Source organism: Sorex araneus, chromosome 1 (assembly GCF_027595985.1).
Source record: "Sorex araneus isolate mSorAra2 chromosome 1, mSorAra2.pri, whole genome shotgun sequence".
NCBI classification, from domain to species: Eukaryota; Metazoa; Chordata; class Mammalia; order Eulipotyphla; family Soricidae; genus Sorex; species Sorex araneus.
Window position 1 is genome coordinate 206902924 of NC_073302.1, and position 22494 is coordinate 206925417.

At 42.7% G+C, this 22494-nt stretch overlaps 1 pseudogene; it reads left to right on the forward strand.

Annotated features, from left to right (window-relative positions):
- The first annotated feature begins 288 nt into the window (after positions 1 to 288).
- Positions 289 to 3563, forward strand: LOC101559246 (proteasome maturation protein-like; annotated as a pseudogene).
- The last annotated feature ends 18931 nt before the right edge of the window (positions 3564 to 22494 follow it).

Sequence of the window (22494 nt, forward strand, 5' to 3'; positions counted from 1 at the left end):
TGCTTGTCTTGCACACAGCTGATCCCGGTTCAATCCCCAGCACCCCATATGATCCCATGAGCCCCACTAGGAGTGATTCCTAAGCACAGAGCCAGGTGCAACTCCTGAACAGTACTGAGTATGCCCTCAAGTAAAAATAAACCCCCCAAAATGGGGAGAAGAGCTAAATAGACAATTCATAAAGGCAGATAGATAGTTAATAAGCACATGAAAACATGTGCATTATCCATGATTATCAGAGAAATAAAAAATCAAAATGACAACAAAATATCACCTTACACAGTGAGAATGGCCTCTCTCCGAAAGGTCAGAAACAGTCAATATTGGTGGGAGGGGAGAGGAGAGATAAGAGCCTTCATATAGTGTCAGTGGAAATGCAAATTAGTTTAGTATCTATGGTAAACAGTGTAGAGATTCCTCAAAGTATTAAAAATAGTTCTATCATATGATCCAGAAATTCTACTGTTAGTTATCCAAAGAACATAAAAACAACTCCAAAAAGATATAACCATACTTATGTTCACCGCAGCTTTATTTACAACAGCCAAAATATGGAAGCAACCAAATGTCCAAGGACAGATGAGTGCATAAAGAAGAGGTGGTATGTATAATAATTGAATGCTAGTTATATGTAAGAAAAATTAGAAATCGTTCCTTTTCCAACAGCATGAATAGAACTGGAAGAGGTCATGCTAAGTGAAATGAGCCTGAAGATAAAAGACAGTTATTGGATGATCTTGGGGCTACAGAGATAGTACAGATGTACAAGACATAATACATGCTTTGCATATAACAGACCTGGGTTCGATTTCTGGCATCCCATATAACCCCCCACGTGCAGCTCTGGAGGTCCCCAGCAGGGGTAATCTTTGGCAGCACCATACCCTCAGACCCTTGCATTTAACTGCTGACCCTACTCAATAACCAAGAACACTGGGAAGGACCCATAGGTCTCTTGAGCACTATTTGGGAGCACCCTCTGCTCCCCCCAAAAAAAAACCCTATCAATTGAGAACTCAGACATGTAGTTATCAGAAGAAAGGTGAAGAGGAGGGTTGAAGTAAGGAGGGGCTCAATTACCCAGCAGGGGTAATCTTTGGCAGCACCATACCCTCAGACCCTTGCATTTAACTGCTGACCCTACTCAATAACCAAGAACACTGGGAAGGACCCATAGGTCTCTTGAGCACTATTTGGGAGCACCCTCTGCTCCCCCCAAAAAAAAACCCTATCAATTGAGAACTCAGACATGTAGTTATCAGAAGAAAGGTGAAGAGGAGGGTTGAAGTAAGGAGGGGCTCAATGAAATGTGGGGAAAGAATGATTTGGTGCTGGCTGTGATGTGGTAAAATAATTGAAAGAACATGAAATTATACCCTTGAGTCATACACAATCATGTAGCTAACATAATCTCAATTTAAAAAGAAAGACTCAGTTTCTTCATCTTACCACTGGAATGATTTTTTTTTTAAAGCCATAAACAATTTCTGAGGAAATTTTACAAAGTGATTCTTTCTCTTTTTTTTTTTCTGAAATTCTATGATTAAGTTGATCCCAAAATTGAAACAAAACTTCAAGTACAACTTTCACACTCTGAGCACAGAACAGAACACAGATACCATCTGAGTCCACCTCTTCATTCTCAGTGTTATCAGTTAGGACAACATTTTGCCGCGGCATGGACTGTGACCTACGCTGATAAGTTTGACCAGCAGGCAGCAATCTTGAAAGCCTGAGTCGACTCACGAAGTAGGGCAGGGTTATAAGCACTGAACAAGATCTGGATGGTGAACACGAACTCTAGCTGACAAGACAGGCTCACTGAACTCTTTTTCGTGGGCGGTTGGCCCTGGAGCCTCCAGCAATGGGGATGGTGACAACTACACACATCCAGAGGTATCAAGCAAGACCCTGAAAATTTAAATTTAAATTTAAATTTTTTTCATTGTTTTATCATTGAACGCCCATAATATTGTAGGCCAATGATAAAACAATGAAAAAAATTTAAATTTGAATGGGAAAATTTAAAAACTTATTAATTTGGGGCTGGAGCACAGCAGGTAGGGCGTTTGCCTTGCACACAGCCGACCCGGGTTCGATTCCCAACATCCCATATGGTCCCCAAGTACTGCCAGGAGTAATTCCTGAGGGCAGAGCCAGGAGAAACCCCTGTGCATCGCTGGGTGTGACCCGAAAAGCAAAAAAATAATTATTAATTAAATTTAGTGACATACATTTCGCCCTGGACTGGAGCAATAGCACAGTGGGTAGGGCATTTGCCTTGCACACAGCTGACCTGAGTTCGATTCCTCCGTCCCTCTCGGAGAGCCCGGCAAGCTACCAAGAGTATCTCGTCAGCATGGAAGAGCCAGGCAAGCTCCCCGTGGCATATTCGATATGCCAAAAACACTAACAACAAGTCTCACAATGGAGACGTTACTGGTGCCCGCTTGAGCAAATCAATGAACGATGGGATGACAGTGCTACAGTGCTACATTTCCCCTAAGATGATATACAAGTAGCCAATAATTATATAAAATGAAGCTCAGTATCCCTGATCATTAGGGAAATGCAAATCAAAGCCATAATTCAATATCATTTCACATTCACCAAGATGGCTATTATTTTTTAGAAGACTGTTGATGCCATGGAGAGAAAAAGAAATTCTCGTGCACTCTTGGTGGGAATGCAAAATGGTACTCTTGAAGCAGAAAACAGTATAGCAGCTTCTGAAAATAAATTACCATATGGTCTAGTAATTCTGTTTTTGGACATATACTGCAAAGAATGGAAATCAAGGATGCAATCAGATATATGTATAGCCACATCCACACTAGCATTATTATCAATAGCAAAAGTATAAAAGCAATACAAGTATCCATCTATGGATGACTGGATAAACAATATGGTAAATACATACAATGGAACATATTTTAGTCTGAAAGGAAAGGACATGATATGTGCTGCAAAAAGAATGAATCTTGGTGATATAGCATTCACAAAGCTCTAGCAACAAGGAAAAGAATACAATAACCCCATCAAAAAATGGGGAGAAGGAAATGGAAGTGAGTGGCAAGGCTGACTGATATTAACCGGGCTGACAGGGTTGAGAGAAGGGCATTTTGAAGGGGCATTTTGAAGATAAATGCCTGAAGACTTGGATCCCAGCTAAAGGACAGTATTTCAATTACTGGACTTTTCAGCAAGTGGACCTTTCAGAAATCATGCTCTCCTTCGAAATGGTTTTTCTTGTGTGAAAATGAACTTTTGCTCCATCATTCTCTACAATTAAATTACCAAGGGAAAAGTTTCAGCTTGACCAAGATAAAATGGATTTCTCTACACTGTGAGAGACGTTCAGGGTCTATTTACTCTACTAAAATTACAAATGAAATTCCAGGCAGTGATGCAGGTTTCAGCATCCTTCAAGTTCAAACCTTTCCGTGGATTGAGGGAGTAGTGATGAGACTATTGGGTTTGAAGATACTCTCAATGACCCATCACAAAGTGAACTAATGGCAGAACCACACTTGACGATGGAACATAAACTTGGTTTACTGTAATTCAGTGTTCAGGCCATAAACACAGAGGGGCTCCCTGTCATCTTCCCCCCCCCCCCACTGAATCCCTTTTTTCCACCCAATGAATTATGAAATTACAAAATGATTCATGACTGAGTTTCAGATATACAATGTTTCAACACCAATCCCTTCACCATTTTCTACTTTCCTCCACCAACATACCCAGTTTCTCTCTGGCCCCCAAGTCTGCTTCTATGGCAGCCTCTTTTTTCCTTTTAGGCACTATGGTTTATAATACTGTTACTGATAGGATCTATCATACAATTTGATTTATGCAGTACTGAAATGCTAAAAAAAATGGGGAGAGTAGATGAATAGACACTTCTACAAAGAGGGCATTTTGGTGGTCAGTAGGTATATGGAAATATGTTTGTCACTTATTATCAGGAAAATCAAAATTTAAATGACACCAGTGAAACTGGTATATAGCTAAATACCAGAAAATGCAGTGATGTCAGGATGTGATTTATTAAAAAAAAAAGAAAAGAAAAAAAGGAAAGCAAAACAAACAAACAAACAAAAAAAAAACACTCTCATCCTCTCATTCACTGCAAGGGAGAATGTTGCCTGGTTCAGGTCCTTTGGAAAACAGTGTGAAAATTGCTCCAAAAAGTAAAATAAAAAGAGTTCCTTCATGACCCGGTGATTGCAGTGATTCTACTTCTTGGCATCTGCTCTCACAAACACAAAAACATTAATCCAAGAAGATACACGCTCATCTATGTTCTTCGTAGCACTTAGTACTATAACCAGAATATGGAAACAACCCAAATGTCCCATGACAGATGAACGGATAGAGAATTTGTGTATACTCAATGGGATACTATTCGAACATGTGAAAAGATAAAATCATGCAGTTTTCTATAGCTTAAATGGAAGTGGAGAGCATCAGATTAAGCAAAGTAAGTCAGAGGGAGAACAAATACCAGATATTCTCAAGTATCTGTGGTATAAGGAGTATGAAGACAAGGGAATGGAAGTTATCAAGGGTGAGAACCCTTGGCCCTGGATCACAGAAATGGAGGGATAGGGAATGAGGAGGCTGGCTGAAGGTAATGTCAGGACACTGTAAAGGGTCTTGGTCGACACTTTGGTGGTGAGCAGCAGGTAACTGTGTACATCAAACCCATAAGTCAAGACTAGTATAAGCAAGTGATCCAAACTATAATAATTAAGTCTTCAAAAATGACATGGCTAAAAAGGCAGATGGGGAGGGAAGAAACCCTGGGACATTGATGGAATGTGACACTGGTGGTGGGTGTGAAGTTTAAACACTGTATGCCTGAAACTATTATTCACAGTTTTGTAAATAACAGTCCCTTAATAACAAATTTTTAATAAAATAAAAAAAATTAAAAACAACAATACTGGGTCTTTGATTGCATGCACCTATTCATCCCAGCTCACATGTGCTGGAGGCACTCATTCAAGTCAACTTCCTGTGAGTTGCAGCTCTCAGGCTTGTAACTGACCTAAGGAGATCCAAGACCGGAGGAGTAGGACAGCGAATGCCACAGGTCTGATCACACTTTCATGCCTAGAGCCAGTGAAGGAAGAGACTGAAGCGACCAGACTGGAATTAACAAAGACTGTATCAAAAAGCAACTTGTAAGCCAATCATGAAAAAAAAATGTGTGGTAGTCAAACTAAGGATTTTGTAACTGGACGCAAAGCAAATCAGCTCATTGGGGCAAAACCTGCCAGTGGATCTGCCGCCTTCAGGGCTCCTTATCTGCTGGCCAGCACAGGAGCGGCAAGACAGGGGTCACCATTGAGTGGCTGAAGTGTGTCACGTGGTTGAGAACCTGAATCTGAATGTTACTTAATGTTGATTTATTAATTTAGAAACCAATGCGTGCTCCAGTTAGTAAGAACTATTTTAATCGGTTTGGAACAAGTAGTCAATGAAGCCATTTCTCACCCACAAACTTTATGAAATCTAAATACAGCTCAAATATTTTCAATGAAACTTTATTTTTTTAAATTTATTTCTTTTTAATTAGTGAATCACGTGAGGGTACAGTTACAGATTTATACACTTTTGTGCTCATGCTTCCCTCATACAAAGTTCGGGAACCCATCCCTTCACCAGTGCCCATTCTCCACCACCAGTAAACCCAGCATCCCTCCCACCCTCCCCAGTCCCATCTCCCCCCACCCCACCCTGCCACTGTGGCAGGGCATTCCCTTCTGTTCTCTCCCTCTAATTAGCTGTTGTGGTTTGCAATAAAGGTGTTGAGTGGCCACTGTGCTCAGTCTCTAGCCCTCATTCAGCCCGCAACTCCCTTCCCCCACATGGCCTTCGACTACAATGTAGTTGGTGATCCCTTCTCTGAGTTGCCCTCTCCCCAGAATGTGAGGCCAGCCTCCAAACCATGGAGTCAACCTCCTGGTACTTATTGCTACAATTCTTGGGTGTTAGTCTCCCACTCTGTTATTCTATATACCACAGATGAGTGCAATCTTTCTATGTCTGTCTCTCTTTCTGACTCATTTCATTCAGCATGAAACTTTCCATGCCGATCCACTTATATGCAAAATTCATGATTTCCTTTTTTCTAACAGCTGCATAGTATTCCATTGTATAGATGTACCAAAGTTTCCTCAACCAGTCATCCGTTCTAGGGCATTCGGGTTTTTTCCAGATTCTGGCTATTGTAAACAGTGCTGCGATGATGTCGTTTCGACTATACTTTTTTGCCTCTCTGGGATATATTCCCAGCAGTGGTATTGCTGGGTCAAATGGGAGCTCAATATCTAATTTTTTGAGAATCGTCCATATTGTTTTCCAGAAGGGCTGAACCAGTCGGCATTCCCACCAGCAGTGTAGAAGGGTCCCTTTCTCCCCACATCCTCTCCAACAGCGGTTGCTTTTGTTCTTTTGGATGTGTGCTAGCCTCTGTGGTGTGAGGTGGTATCTCATGGTTGTTTTGATCTGCATCTCTCTGATGATTAGTGATGTAGAGCACTTTTTCATGTGCCTTTTGGCCATTCGTATTTCTTCCTTGGTAAAGTTTCTGTTCATTTCTTCGCCCCATTTTTTGATGGGGTTGGATGTTTTCTTCTTGTAGAGTTCAACCAGTGCTTTATATACCATTGATATCAACCCCTTATCTGATGGGTATTGTGTAAATATCCTTTCCCATTCTGTGGATAGTCTTTGGATTCTGGTCACTGTATCTTTTGTGGTGCAGAAGCTTTTTAGTTTAATGTAGTCCCATTTGTTGATCTCTGTTTTTACTAGATTGCTTAGTTCCGTGTCACCTTTGAAGATACCTTTATCTTCAATATCGTGGAGGGTTTTGCCGACCTTGTCTTCAATGTACCTTATGGTTTGTGTTCTGATGTTGAGGTCTTTAATCCATTTTGATCTGACTTTTGTGCATGGTGTCAGGTCAAGGTCTAAGCCCATTTTTTTGCATATGGTTGTCCAGTTGTGCCAGCACCATTTGTTAAAGAGGCTTTCCTTGTTCCACTTCACATCTCTTGCTCCCTTATCAAAGATTAGATGATCATACATTTGGGGTTGTGTGTAGGGATATTCCGCTCTGTTCCATTGGTCTACGGCTCTGCCTTTGTTCCAGTACCATGCTGTTTTAATTGTTACTGCTTTGTAGTAAAGTTTGAGGTTGGGGAGGGTGATGCCTCCCATCATCTTTTTCCCAAGAATTGTTTTAGCTATCCGTGGACGTTTGTTGTTCCATATGAATTTTAGGATTGCTTGACCCATTTATTTGAAGAATGTCATGGGTATCCTTATAGGGATCGCGTTGAATCTGTATAATGCTTTGGGGAGTATTGTCATTTTGACACCATTGATTCTCCCTATCCACGAGCAGGGTATATGTTTCCATTTCCTCATGTCCTCTTTGATTTCATGGAGTAGCGTTTTATAGTTTTCTTTGTAGAGGTCTTTTACTTCCTTGGTTAAACTGATTCCGAGGGACTTAATTTTCTGGGGCAAGATTGTGAATGTGATTGCTTTTTTCATGTCCCTTTCCTCTGCCTCTAAATGAAACTTTAATGTCCCAAACCTTAGAGTCACTGTCATCATCTCATAGCTCATCGATTTGCTCGAGCGGGCACCAGTACTGTCTCCATTGTGAGACTTGTTACTGTATTGGCATATCGAATACACCATGGGTAGCTTGCCAGGCTCTGCCGTGCGGGCAAGATACTCTCGGCAGCATGCTGGGCTCTCCGAGAACGGCAGAGGAATCGAACCCAGGTCTTCCTCGTGCAAGGCAAACACCCTACCCACAGGGCTATCGCTCTTAGAGTACAAATAGATTTTTGAAGTCTTAGTATGAAAAAGAATACAACATACTTCATTCATTAATTCTTTCTTTATTGGTTACATATTGGAATGGAAATACTCAAAACATTTTAGGTTAAATAGAATATGGCTGAAGCCTGAGGAGATAGCACAACAGACTGCGCACATGCTTCATATGCTGTATCCCTGGGATCAATCCTCAGTACCGGATGGTTACACCATGAGAACAGCCAGTGATGTCTCAAAAACAAAACTATCTATCTATCTACCTATCTATATAAACATATAGAGATATATAGAGAGAGCTATATTTAGATAGATATAGATAGATGTATATAGTACATTTGTGTGTAGCACTGTAGCACTGTCGTCTCATTGTTCGTCAGTTTGCTAGAGCAGGCACGAGTAACATCTCCATTATGAGACTTGTTGTTACCATTTTTGGCATATTGAATATGCCACAGGTAGCTTGCCAGGCTCTGCTGTGCGGGCGGGATACTCTCTGTAGCTTGCCGGGCTCTCTGAGAGGGGTGGAGGAATCGAACCCAGGTCAGCTGTGTGCAAGGCAAACGCCCTACCTGCTGTGCTATTGCTCTAGTCCATATTTGTATGTATAGTTGATAATTTTAACAAATTTTATTTGTTTCTCCCTCATATATCTTTTCAGAAAATAGGTTTTTAAATGTGTAATATTGGGAGTAGAAAGATAGCACAGTAGGGAGGATACTTGCCCTGCACATGTCCAACCCAGGTTTAATCCCCAGCATCCACTATGAGGCCCCAAGCTCTGCCAGATGTGATTAATGAGTACAGAGCCAAGAGTAACACCTGAGCATTGCAGGGTGTGATCCAAAAAAAAAAAAAATCTTTAATTGTAAAACGATATGCAGTAACATATAGGGCTTACATTATATTTTTATTGAGTACTAACGGTCTAATTGGCATTGCTAGCCCAACGTTTTATATACAGGATTTGGAAAGTGTGCTGGGAATGATGATTATTTCTGTCCAGATAGTCCTGGTCTCCTAGTCAGGTAGGAAAAGTCCGATTTTAAATCTGGTTTTGAGGGCTTTGACTGTTGAAACTTCCTCCAGTAATTTCCACTGATGACATTCCTGCAGTCCTACATTTGTGGGTCCTGGCAGAATCACAACCTACGTGGGTTTGCCCAACTCACCAGTACTGAAACCCTCACGTTGGGCGCGGCAGCAGAGACCCTTGCATGGAGACCGGTGACATGGGGCTGGCCAGCAGGGTGGGGACTCGTGACACTGCTGAGGACTGTCGCCAAACACCCGCAGAGGAAGACCATCTTCCTGATGTCAGAGCAACAGCCCTGCCCTGTGGTTCAGGGTCCTGCACAGACCGGGTGTGTCCCCACCACTGAGCTACCTCGCCAGCTCCTGCAGTCTAGCTCCGGCTTTCTTCTCCCTGTTCTCTGATCCCATCTGGCTAGAACTGACTCTTCTCACACACCCTGGCATGCCTCTGCCTCTCTGATCTGAGCTACTCCTCAAGAGTGTGTAAGTCTCTCTTTTTTTGTTGGTTTTGGTTTCAGTTTTGGGTCACACCCAAAACTGCTGGCTTTGAGCTCAGGGATCACTCCTGGCAGTGCTTAGTGGGACATGCAGAATTCTTCAGTAGAACTGGGTCTGCTGCATGCAAAGCAAGTGCCCTGCTCGCTGCCCTATCTCTGCCCCATCTTTTTGTAGAAGTTGGGAGGATTTGGGTTGCACCCTATGGTGCTCAGATGATATTACAGGCTCTGTGGTTAAGGAGTAAACCCTGGAGGTACTAGAGATTCAAAGCCAGTTTGTGGAATGCAAGGCCAGTGCCTTAGCCCCTGTAATATCTCTCCCATCCTGGAGTCTGTAAGATATCCTATGCCTTAGGGATATAGGTTTCCATCTGGGCTGATGGAAAGGTTCTGGAAGTCGGAAGTGGTGATGGTTGCACCTCTAACTAACTTAAGATTGTTAAAAGAGCAATTGATGTCTTGTGAGTCTGACCACAATTTTTTTTAAAGGGGGAAAATCCTCTCACACAGCTCTAGCCCACAGAGCCTTCTTCCTTCTCAGGCCATCGGTCCCTCTGATTTGGTCCCTGAGCACCTGCTGTCTTGCAATAAAGTTCCTCTTTTTGGTTTGCTCTGTCCTCAGCTCTATCTCACAGTATTTCTTTGTGCTGTGTGTCTTGTAGTCTTGCTCCTTTATCTGTGTTATATTTGTGCTTAATAACTATTTTTGGAATGATCCATGCATGGCCACCATGACTAGGATAGTGGCAGATGACTAAGCCTGAACCTCAAAGAGATGGCACTGCTCTTTCGGTGGAGCCTTGGGTTTGGAATCTGACACTTTCATTCCATTTCTGCCACTAAACAAGTCCTGTGACTTTGGAAAATGAATCCCACTTCTCTGAATTACTTTTCCATCCCCAGCTGAAATTGGTGCAAAGATATGGCCTATTTTGGGTAAGTGAGAAATTAAAAGGAAATATGTGAGAAAGGGCTTTGGAAATAAAATGTGGGAGAGGTTATAAATAGAGGAAAACATCTCCCCAATAAAACACGAAAAACAAAGAAAGAAAAGAGTCTTTTTAAAAAATATTTTATTAGTGAATCATCATGGGATAAGTTACAGATTTACAAACTTTTGTGCTTGCATTTCAGTCATGCAATGATCAAGTATCCATCCCTCTACCAGTGCCCATTCTCTACCACCAGTGATCCCAGTATCCCTCCCACCACCCCCATCCCATTCCCCCCACCCCACCCCACCTCTGTGGCAGGGCATTCCCTTTTGTTCTCTCTCTCCTTTTGGATGTTGTAGTTTGCACTAGAGGCATTGAGTGGCCATTGTGTTCCATCTATAGTCTACATTTGGTTCACATCTCCCAACCCAAGCTGGCCCTTCAAATACACTTTACTTGGTGTTCCCTTCTCTATCTGAGCTGCCTAGAAAAAAGAGTCTTATCAAATTATAAAGTGAAGTATTGTAAGACCTACCATAATGTCAAGTACAAAGTGGAAATTCATGAAATGTCTCTTATTCATCCAAAGAATGTAGATTTGGGGGACCAGAGAGATAGTTCAGTTGCTTGCCTTGCATGCAATTGATCCCTTCACTTCATATCCCCTGGCACTGCCAGGGGTGTTCTCTGAACATAGAGCATGAGGGAAGCCATGATCACCACCTCATGTGCACTCCCCTCAATAACCCTCCCACCCCCAATAAATAAATAGAAATTGTATGTGGATTTTCAGTTGCAGAAATGATTCTCCAAGGGTTTAGTTCAGTGGACCCTTTACTTCAGGGAATGATTATGCCTGTGTTTTGCTGACAGGTGTAGGGTGATTTCTAGGGACAGCATCTCCTCTCCCCCAGCTGTGTCCTGACCTCCAGGGCACTGACGAATGAGGAACTCAGCAGCTTTCACGGGGCTCTTGCCTCTGAATTCTCCACCGGCATCTCTCCTGCCTCTTGCAGTGATAACACCAGTGAAGCTCAAAGCATCAGCACGTAGATGCAAGATTGAAAGGAGTCCTGTCTGGCTCAGTCGGCCAAGCAGTCGGAGCCGGGCCCGAGTTCACTTGCCTGCCTCTGGAAGAAGTCACAAAGTCTGTGAGTTCGTTGCCAGCCCCCTCCCTCTCCTGTGCCATCGGGATTGTTTCCAGAGGACTCTGCTCTCCCTTTTGAGTTCCCTCCTTAAGAGCGGTTTCTGTCCCAGCGGTTTCTGCTGCCACTGAGAAGTGTAAAATGAAGCAATTATCTGGATTGTTCAAGGAAAAAAAGCCTTAGAAATCCTTCTGCCTGAGTGATCTAGGTAATTGCTTCAATTTTCACATCAGCTGCCTAGAGTTCAGTGCCACTAGGTTTTTATCACTGAACTCGGACCCAGTGTCCGATGGTTGGCGTGTGGGTTTAATCATTAATCCTGATGGCCCAGGCCCAGCTCCATGCCTACAAGAAGAACAACAAAATCTGGCCATAAAGATTAAAATCCAAATAAACAACTAATGTTCTTAAAGATGGGAAAGAATCCCTTTAAAAGTCACTCACACACACACACACACACACACACACACACTTTATTGTCAAGGAACAGAAATCTGGTTCCCTTTTAAAATATACTTCCTGGGGCCAGAGCGATAGTACGGCAGGTAGGGCATTTGCGTTGCACAGGTCCAACCCAGCTTCAATCCCCAGCATCCCATATGTTCCCCCAAGTACCGCCACGAGTAATTCCTAAGTGCAGAGCCAGGAGTAACCCATGAGCATCACCAAGTGTGACGCAAAAAGCAAAAACAAAATGCCCAAAATGAAATAAAATATACTTTCTGGGCAGGAGATATAGCATGGTAGATGTCCACGTCGCTGCTTTAAGGCAGGGGATCCCTCTGTACCCCTGAGTCAGTAATTGGCTGCTCAGAGAGATCTCGGAGGAATAATGGATCCACAGAAGGGTGCACACTTGGTGGAGAGAAGGCCCTGCATATATGAAGAAGAAGTGGTGCCTGAGTGGGGATGATGGGAATGTGGTAAGAGTGAGCCCAGGGGAATTGATGCTAGTGAGAAGGGAGTGTGGCTATGAGGGACAGAGAAAATGTTCCAGTTTCTGTTCCTCATCGAAGTGGTGCCAGCACAGCAGACAAAGTGTGACTGTGTAAGTTCAAAAAAGCTCCATACCATTGTTCAATGTTTAAGTATTTCTTTAAAATTGGCTATGTTTTTGGAAATTATATCTGTTAATGCTTTGGGCACAAATGGATGAAATTCCCGCACCTCACCACCACCATCACTGTGCCTGTGGACCCCCACCATGGGTACCACCAAGTCCTCTCTTGCTTCTTGTCTGGTTTTCCTTCATCCAGCGAAGGCAGAGTTTGTCTTGCAGTTTTCCAAAAGTATTTATTAGGCATCTATTATTAGTAAGACTCTGGGATAATGTCATCTAGTTTGTTGGGATTCCAGATTCTTACTGACAAACTAGAGTAAGAACTCTTATTCTTTCAAAACATAGAATCATTTCTACTGTCAGTCCTGGCTGGGGGCTGCCTATTTATTTATAATTCTTACTCAGAAAATCCTTTCTAAAATTTGATTTATTTTTTGTTTAATTTCCAAGTGTTTGGCTTTTGCTTTTCTTTTTTATTGGGTCATATATGGTGATGCTCAGAGGTTACTTCTGGTTCTGCACTCAGGAATTACTCCTGGTGGTGCTCAGGGGACCATATGGGATGCTGAGGATTGAATCCGAGTTGGCTGCATGCAAGGCAAACACCCTACCTGCAATACTATCACTCCAGCTCCATTTTTTCCTAGTGTTTGGATTCTTCCCTGTTTCTGTTTGAGATCTATTTCCAAATGCAAGGTATCATGGACTGAGAAGAGAATTGGTACAATTTCTATCTTCTTGATGTTATAGAGATATGTTCTATAATCTTGCATGTGGGTATCTTGGAGAATGTTCCATGTACACTGGAGATGGATGTTCACTCAACTCCCTCAACTTTGGGGGGATGGAGGGCCCTGTAAAGTCCATTCTTCCATTTTCCCCTCAATACTAATGTTTCCTTGTTGAGTTTTTGCCTGATTGATCTTGTCAGCCATGAAAGAGGAGTACCAAAATATCCTACTTTTATTATGTTGCTCTCAATATCTTCCTTCATGTCTATCAATTGTTTTAAATAGTTTGAAGGTCCACCATTAAGTGCATATATGTTTAGGAGTGTGAGTTCTTTTTGATGTACTGATCTCTTGATCATTAAAAAAATGGCCCTCTTTGGGTCTTATACTCTTTCTAATTTAAGGTCTAGGTTGTGTATTAAATACACCCATCCCCATTATGGGGGGAGGGGAAGGGAATTTCCTTTAAGGGAATTGCTTCCTCACAAAATATTTTTCCAGCCTTTGACTTTGGGCCTGTTTGCCTGCTCAAATTTGTCTTTTGTAAGCAGTAGAAAGTTGGGTTCAGTTTTCTGATTCATCCTGCCACCCTGTGTCTCTTGATTGTTAAGAGTACAAGCTATTGACACCGAGTGAGATTATTGAGAAGAAGGAACTTATTCCCATCATTTTTTAGCATTTAGGTGGACTGGAGCGATAGTACAGTGGGTAGAGAGTTTGCCTTGCACAAGGCCAATCCAGGTTCGATTCCTCTGTCCCTCTCGGAGAGCCCGGCAAGCTACTGAGAATATCCTGCCTGCACAGCAGAGCCTGGCAAGCTCCCTGTGACGTATTCAATATGCCAAAAACAGTAACAACAAATCTCACAATGGAGACATTACTGGTGCCTGCTCAAGCAAATAGATCAGCAACAGGACGACAGTGCTACAGTGCAGTGCTACAGGTGTATTTGTGAAGTTTTAAATCTCCATTAGTTCTTCATGCAAAACTGGTTTCAAGGCTATGAAGTTTCTAAGCTTGTCCATGAAGCTTTGTATTGTTCCTTCAAATCTGAATGATGGAACAGCTGGATAGAGCATTCATGATGTTCCTGCTTTCAATGTTTGGTTTCTGTCTTTAACTTTTGTTTTTTATTTGAGTCTATTTTCACTGGGACCCTTTGGACCTCTTGTATTTTTTTTTTTTGCTTTTGGGGTCACACCTGGCAATGCACAGGGGTTATTCCTGGCTTTGCACTCAGTAATTACTCCTGGCAGTGCTTAAGGGACCATATGGGATGCTGGGAATCGAAGCCAGATCAGCTGTGTGCAAGGCAAAGATTCTACCCAACCCACTGTACTGTCACTCCAGCCCCCCTTTGGACCTCTTGAATCTGGATGCCTGTACTCCTCACTTCTGGGAAATGCTCATCTGTGATTTCTTTGAATAGTGGTTCTTTGCTGAATACATTGTTTTGTTCCTCAGGGCCTCCAATATTCTCTTTTTTTTTTGGAGCCGGGGGTCACACTGGGTGATGCACAGGGGTTACTCCTGGCTCATGCACTCAGGAATTATTCCTATTGGTGCTCAGGGGACCATATGGGATGCTGGGAATCGAACCCAGGTCGGCTGCGTGCAAGGCAAATGCCCTACCCCCTGTGCTATCTCTCCAGCCCGGCCTCCAACATTCTTATATTATTTCTCTTGTGCTTCTCTCATAGTTCTCTAGTGTGCTGTCCATTTCTTTTCAAACATTTTCCCATCTTCTATTGTTTTCTAGGGGAGATTCGTACATATCATTTTGGAACTCACCATTTCTCCTCAGGCGCTATTACTCAGGCACTGAGATTTTTCATTGATTTTTTTTAAATTTCACTTACCACACTCTTCAGTTCTTTCACTTCTAATTGTAGTTTTCTTATTTCCACTTTAATTTTTTGTGCCCTATTGACGACCTGTACCAGCATTTCTTTGAAGTCATTTAGCATCTTCAACACCTTGTCTCTAGAGCCTCTATCTGAGAGGTTTTGGTGCTTGTTGGAAAGAGCCTTCTGGGCTGTTATCTTCACTCACTGGGCATGGTTGCTTCTCCATGGGTCTCCCGTTGTGTTTGCTGTGCTCTGCAGGTGAATCTTCGTAATTTGCCTTTGTGGGAGCTCTCTGAGAGAGTAGGCTGAGTGTTGCTCTTTTTCTTCCCTTCTGATCCTCTCCTAGTAACTTTTTGCCATTTATGGTCTGTGATGTTGAGGCTCAATGTGGATTAAGGAGCTACTTTCACTGCAATATTGGCTCTGCCTTTCTTCTGGCTGTGATTTAAGACTCTGTGATGTCCATGAGGCTGACACCCAAGGACAGTAGATACAAGGGCCAGGAGGATTGCCCATACCTGTAAGACTGCTTCATGAGCAGAGGGGAGAAGGCAGATGGAATAGAGAAGGGATCACTAAGAAAATGATGGCTGGAGGAACCAGTTGGGATGGGAGATGCATGCCGAAAGTAGATAATGGACCAAACATGATGACCTCTCAGTGTCTGTGTTGTAAGCCCAAAAGTAGAGAAAGAGTATGGGGAATATTGTCTGCCATGAAGGCAGGGGGAGGGTGAGAAAGGAGGGTATATTCTGGACATTGGTGGTGGGGAATGTGCACCAGTGGAGGGATGGGTGTTTGATCATTGTGTGATTGTAACCCAAACGTGAAAGCTTGTAACTATCTCACAGTGATTCAATAAAATTAAAAAAAAATAAAAGACTCTGTGATGTCTTCCCTCTAACACTGTTTCCTGAGGGCTTTTCTGTGGGATAAGTGAACAAAACTAGGAATAAGGCATTAATAGCGTGATGTCCCTTGGGGACAACCAGAGTGGTCCCTGAGTTTGTGGCTCACTGCAGGAAGTGTGTGTGCAGTGTGAGGTATGATGTGCAGAGCAGTCAGGGTACAAACAGCAGCCCACAGAGTTGTGAGCACAGGGTGTAGTTGTGGGTCTGCAGTGGAGGCTGCCAGGACCCAGGTGGAAGAGACTGGAATCCAACTCTGGTTCTAAAAGGGTTCCAGGGTTTCAGTCAGTAGGTCATACATGGACAATGACAAGGAAGCAGAGGTCTGGGGTGTAGCTTGGGCTTAAGGAGAGGCAAAGGGCGGGCATGGAGCTAGCATAAGTTTTTACGATTACAAATATATCCAAATACCATTCTGCCTCAAGGGGCTCTCCGAAGAACTTTCACCATGTCAATGGAAAGGTCCAAGGGCCAAGGATTTAACTCCATGGTCGAGCACTTATCTTGGATGTGCGAGGCCTGGGTTTGATCCTCAGCACTTAGTGTAAACAGAGAAAGGAAAGGGAAGACTGAAGATACACACGTATAGGAATCAGATTTCCAGATCATCCACTACATATGGGACAGTGCCACAAGGACAGGGGCAGGCTTGGTTTGTACCCCATGGGCTCAGGGTACAGAGAGGAAATAAACATCATAATCATGCAGGCACTTTAGTAATGACAACTCTGGTGCACACTCAGAAAGGAACGTGCGAGTGTGTGGCAGTAGAGGTTGCAGGACTGGGTTATTGGGAAGAGCTGACTCAGCATGTGCCTTTGTCTTTTTCCTTTCGGTTTGGGGCCACGCCTGGCGACGCTCAGGGGCAACTCCTGGCTCAGTGCTCAGGAATCGTTTCTGAACCAGGCTCAGGGAACCACATGGGATGCCAAGGATTGAAATCAGTTTGGTAGCCTGAAAGACGAGAGCCTGACCCACTCTGCTCTCACTCTGGCCCCTGAGCACGTGCCTTCTAAACTAAGAGATGAGGGAGGTAAGGAAACAGAATGCACAGTGGGGGGGGGGCATTGGTAGGTTTAACGGGGGGAAGGCGAAGCTTGTGGATCTGAAGCAGTCAGACAGTCAGGGGTCTAGATAGTTCAAGGGTCTAAAACTCAGGCATGGACACATGATTTTTAAAAACTGGGCAGGGGGGGGGAACTGGAGTAATAGCACAGCGGGTAGGGCATTTGCCTTACACGCAGCCAACCCGGGTTCGATTCCCAGTATCCACATGGTCCCCTGAACACTGCCAGGAGTGATTCCTTAGTGCAGAAACAGGAGTAATACCTGAGCATCACTGGGTGTAAACCCAAAAATAAAAGAAAAAATTAGAGAGGGGGTTTCAGGGGTAATTTAGAGGCAAAGCACCACCTGTCTGCAGACGCGAAGACACTATTTTGACCCCTGGTATTGCCTTCCATGCTTTGAACACTATCCCAGTGGCACATGATTTGAGATTCCTGACATCACAATAAAGCACACAATCTCCAGGATACTGTGCCCAAACATGGGCCAACACCAGAGGTAGGTAAGTGTGCCTCGAGCACCATAGCCGAGTTTGCAAGTACAACTCATTACATCAACAAAAATAGAGAAAGAATTTTAACCAAATTAGGTTGGCCAATAGATTGATAGGAGTAAGAGATGGGTATCTCATTTCTGAGTACCTGCTGATGCTGTTATAATTCTGAGGCTTGTGATTCTTTCCTTCCTTCTACTTTCTTTCAGGTGACCAGACAAATGGTTTTGATAATAACATTTGTTAGGAATTCACCCCATTGAATTGGCTTCAAGTAAAGTGCATTGATTTCATTTCTCAACACATCACTAAGTCCAGTTAAATATCTAAAATATGTTTCCCATCTGTCCCTTCCTTTTCTGTTCTTAGCAATATTCCTAGGCTAAACCATTGTGACACCTCACCTAATTAAAGCAGTAGCTTTGTAAATGTGCCTTGATACTATTGGATCTCATATCAGTCCTTCCAACACCATGCTAAAATGCAATTCATTTCTATTCTTCCATAAACTGCAACCAAAGTGGCATAGAAATAGAAGTCAAAGAAAAAAAGTGAAGCAAAGTTATAATAATTGCAGACACGATAATTGCCACCTCCTCAACTCATAAGTCTCAGCTGAAAAGTTAAGATAGCCAATATGTGAGTTCAATAAAGTGATCAGGTTTAAAAAAAACAAACTAGTGAAATCACAATTTTTTTGTGTTGAATCAAGAGTATTTAGCCTCCGGGGCCTAGAGTGATTGTACAGCGGGTAGGACGTTTGCCTTGCACGTGGCCAACCGGGGTTCAATTCCCAGCATCCCATCTGGTCCCCCAAGCACCGCCAGGAGTAATTCCTTAGTGCATGAGCCAGGAGTAACCCTTGTGCACCACTGGGTGTGACCCAAAAAGCAAAAAAAAAAAAAAAAAAAAAGAATATTTAGCCTCTCTTGGGAAACAAAATGTCATGATAAGAGTTCAGAGGAGGAGAGGCAAGGACACACTTCATCTGTGAACAGTGCAAGACTAAGGTTCTGGGGTTGGATTCATGGGTTTCAATGTCAACACCCCGTTCCTCAAAGTTGGGTGACTTTGGATAAGCTAGCCTACCTCTCTGTGCTTCAGTTTTCTCATCTGTAAAATGGGGCTGATAACAACCAATCTCAATGGTTACCATGAGGATTAATGAGGTGATATGTATAAGTGTCTGACAGAAGTGAATAGTTCCTAGCATAGGATATCACTAAAGAAAGTGTTGACTGTCATATCACTGTCACTGTATCACTGTCATATTGTTGTTCGTCGATTGACTTGAGCGGGCACCAGTAACGTCTCTATTACACTCAGCCCTGAGATTTCAGCAGCCTCTCCTTACTCGCCTTTCCCAACAATTGGAGGCTCTTTCAGGGTCAGGGGGATGAGACCTATCGTTACTGTTTTTGGCATATCGAATAAGCCACGGGGAGCTTGTCAGGCTTTGCCATGTGGGCGGGATAGTGCAGGTGGGATACTCTCGGTAGCCTGCCAGGCTCTCTGGGAGGTATGTATATATCTTTTACTGTACTTGAGATATGAATACGCCATGCAGAGCTTGCAAGGCTCTCCCGTGTGGAAAATACACTCTTGGTAGCTTGTCAGGTTCTCCAAGAGGGAGAACAAGGCTATTAGAAAAGAACAAGGCTATCATATATTTATTTATTTTTATTTTTCTTCTTAACTCTCAGTCTCATTTGACCATATGCCCTAATCAGTTGCCCTAACCCTGAGTCTTACAAATTCCTCCACAAAAACAATTTCATTATTCCTGAACTATGAGGTCAACCCAAGTCTAAGACCTAAGACCATGCTAGCTTTTCCATCATGATTACCCTCTCCTTAATTATGGGCAATTTTTAAATTCCAAAATTAACAAAACCTGCAAAAAGACAACTCAGCTTCAAAGCAGAGGCAACATTTTACTAGTTGTGAATCTACAAAAAGTTTAGCTCCTTGAAACCAATCTCAAACACCTTCATTTATGAAAGGATTGTTGCATAATTAAGATTTCCCTCTATCTCAAACTAGAAGAATGAGCTCTTTAGGGCAGTTTTTAAGTGACAGGAGCTGTTTCTTTATTCTCTTTATTATTGAGGTTTAAAAAATATTAGGAACTGTCAGATATGCATACACTGTGGAAATAGGTATGCTGAGTTTGAGAGATTAGTTTGATGATTGAGGAGAGAGGCTTGGATTAATAGTTTATGGGCCCTTTATCTCCTGGAAAGCCAGGATCATGAATAAAGCTCCTTTACTGGTGGTCTTGTAAGCACTCTTATCTCTGCTTCCTCTCCCAGTGAAGAGTCCTTTAAAATAAATCCACTTTAGAGATTTCTACACCAAGAGTCACTAGTCCCCTTTGATACTTAAAAGCTTAACCTGGCTCGATTAGCACAGATATGCAAATGTCTGTAAATGTGTGCTGATGCTCTTTCTATTATTGTTAATCTCAGAGAATAAATATGGAGCATGATGGAGAATGGGGCACCCAGTCCACAAGGCTATTAATCCCTCACCATGCTTTTCTTTCTTATGTCTGCCTTGTTTTTGTAAGCTTCTCTGTGCCCCTGCTTCAGACCCATTTACCTGGGGTTAGTTCCTGTCAAAGAACTGAGTAATTTATACAGTTCTATGAGTATCTTATATATCCTGAGTATTAATCCCTTATCAGATGAGTATTGGGTAAATATTCTTTTCCATTCTGTGGGCTCTTTCTGTATTTAGGTCACTGTTTCTTTTGAAGTGCAGAAACTTCTTAGTTTGAGGTAGTCCCATTTGTTTATGTTTGCTTCCACTTGCATGGTCAGTGCTGTTTCGTCCTTAAAGATGCTTTTAGCTTCAATGTCACGGAGAGTTCTGCCTACATTTTCTTCTATGAACCTTATAGATTCATGTCTGATATTGAGGTCTTTGATCCACTTTGATCTGACTTTTGTGCCTGGCATTAGGCAGAGGTCAGAGTTCATTTTTTTTGCAGGTAGCTATCCAGTTTTCCCAGCACCACTTGTTGAAGAGGCTTTCCTTGTTCCACTTTGCATTTCTTGCTCCTTTGTCAAAGATTGAGTGGCCATATATTTGGGGGTCTGTGACAGGATATTCAACTCTGTTCCATTGGTCTGCAGGTCTGTTTTTATCCCAATACCATGTTGTTTTAATTACTACTGCTTTGTAGTAGAGTTTGAAGTTGGGGAAAGTGATGCCACCCATCTTCTTTTTTCCAAGGATTTCTGTAGCTATTCGTGGGGGTTTATTGTTCCAAATAAATTTCAGGAGTGTCTTGTCTATTTCTTTGAAAAATGTCATGGGTATCCTGATAGGGACTGCATTAAATTTGTACAGTGCTTTGGGCAGTATTGCCATTTTGAAAATGTTAATTCTCCCTATCCATGAGCAGAGGATGTCAACCCCATCAAAAAATGGGGAGAAGAAATGAAGAGAAGTTTCCTCAAAAAAGAAATACAAATGGCCAAAAGGCACATGAAAAAAATGCTCCACATCACTAGTCATCAGGGAGATGCAAATCAAAACAACAATGAGATATCATCTCACACCACAGAGACTGGCACACATTCAAAAGAACAAAAGCAACCAATGCTGGCGTGGATGTGGGGAAAAACGGACGCTCCTTCACTGTTAGTGGGAATGTCGACTGGTCCAGCCTTTCTGGAAAACAATATGGACAGTCCTTCAAAAACTAGAAATTGAGCTTCTATATGACCCCGCAATACCACTTCTGGGAATATATCCCGAGGATTCAAAAGAGCACAGTAGAAATGATATCTGTACCTATATATTCATTACAGCACTGTTCACAATAGCCAAAATATGGAAACAACCCGAGTGCCCTAAAACAGATGACTGGTTAAAGAAATTTTGGTACATCTACACAACGGAATTACTATGCAGCTGTTAGGAGAGATGAAGTCATGAAATTTGCTTATAAATTGATAAACATGGAGAGTCTCATGCTAAGTGAAATGAGTCAGAAAGAGAGGGACAGACATAGAAGGACTGCACTCATTTGTGGAGTATAGAATAACATCACATGAGGCTGACACCAAAGGACAGTAGATACAAGGTCCAGGGGGATTGCCCTATAGCTGGAAGACTGCTTCATGAGCGGAGGAGAGAAGGCAGATGGAATAGAGAAGGGATCACTAAGAAAATGATGGCTGGAGGAACCAGTTGGGATGGGAGATGCATGCCAAAAGTAGATAATGGACCAAACACGATGACCTCTCAGTGTCTGTGCTGCAAGCCATAATGCTCCAAAGTAGAGAGAGAGTATGGGGAATTTCGTCTGCCTTGGAGGCAGGGGGAGGGTGGGAAAGGGGGGTATACCTGGGATATTGGTGGTGGGAAATGTGCACTGGTGGAGGGATGGGTGTTTGATCATTGTGTGATTGTAACCCAAACATGAAAGCTTGTAACTATCTCATGGTGATTCAATAAAATTTAAAAAATTAAAAATTAAAAAAAAGAACTGGGTAACAGCTTTTGTCTATCTTCATATTTCAAGCGTTTTTGGCTTGTTTGTTTTCTTGGCCGGTGCAGGGCTTGGGGGTTACTCCTGGCTCTGCACTCAGGAATCACTCCTGAACTGCTTGGGGGTCCATACGGGATGCCAGGGATTGAAACTGGCTCAGCCACGTGCAAGACAGGCACCCTACCTGTTGTACTATTGCTTCTGCCTCTCCAAGGTTGTGGGTTTTTAATTTAAAAAAACAACTGTAATGGCTGTATTTGAAGAGTTTTGCCACTGAACCTAAAGGGGACTGAAGTTACCTGCCACTGACAAAGCATGCAGCAGGAATTGGAGGAGGAAGATAGAAACCCTATTGTTATTGACTGGCTGGGTTTATTTCCCCTTTGTTACCCTGAGCTTGCAACAGCCTTT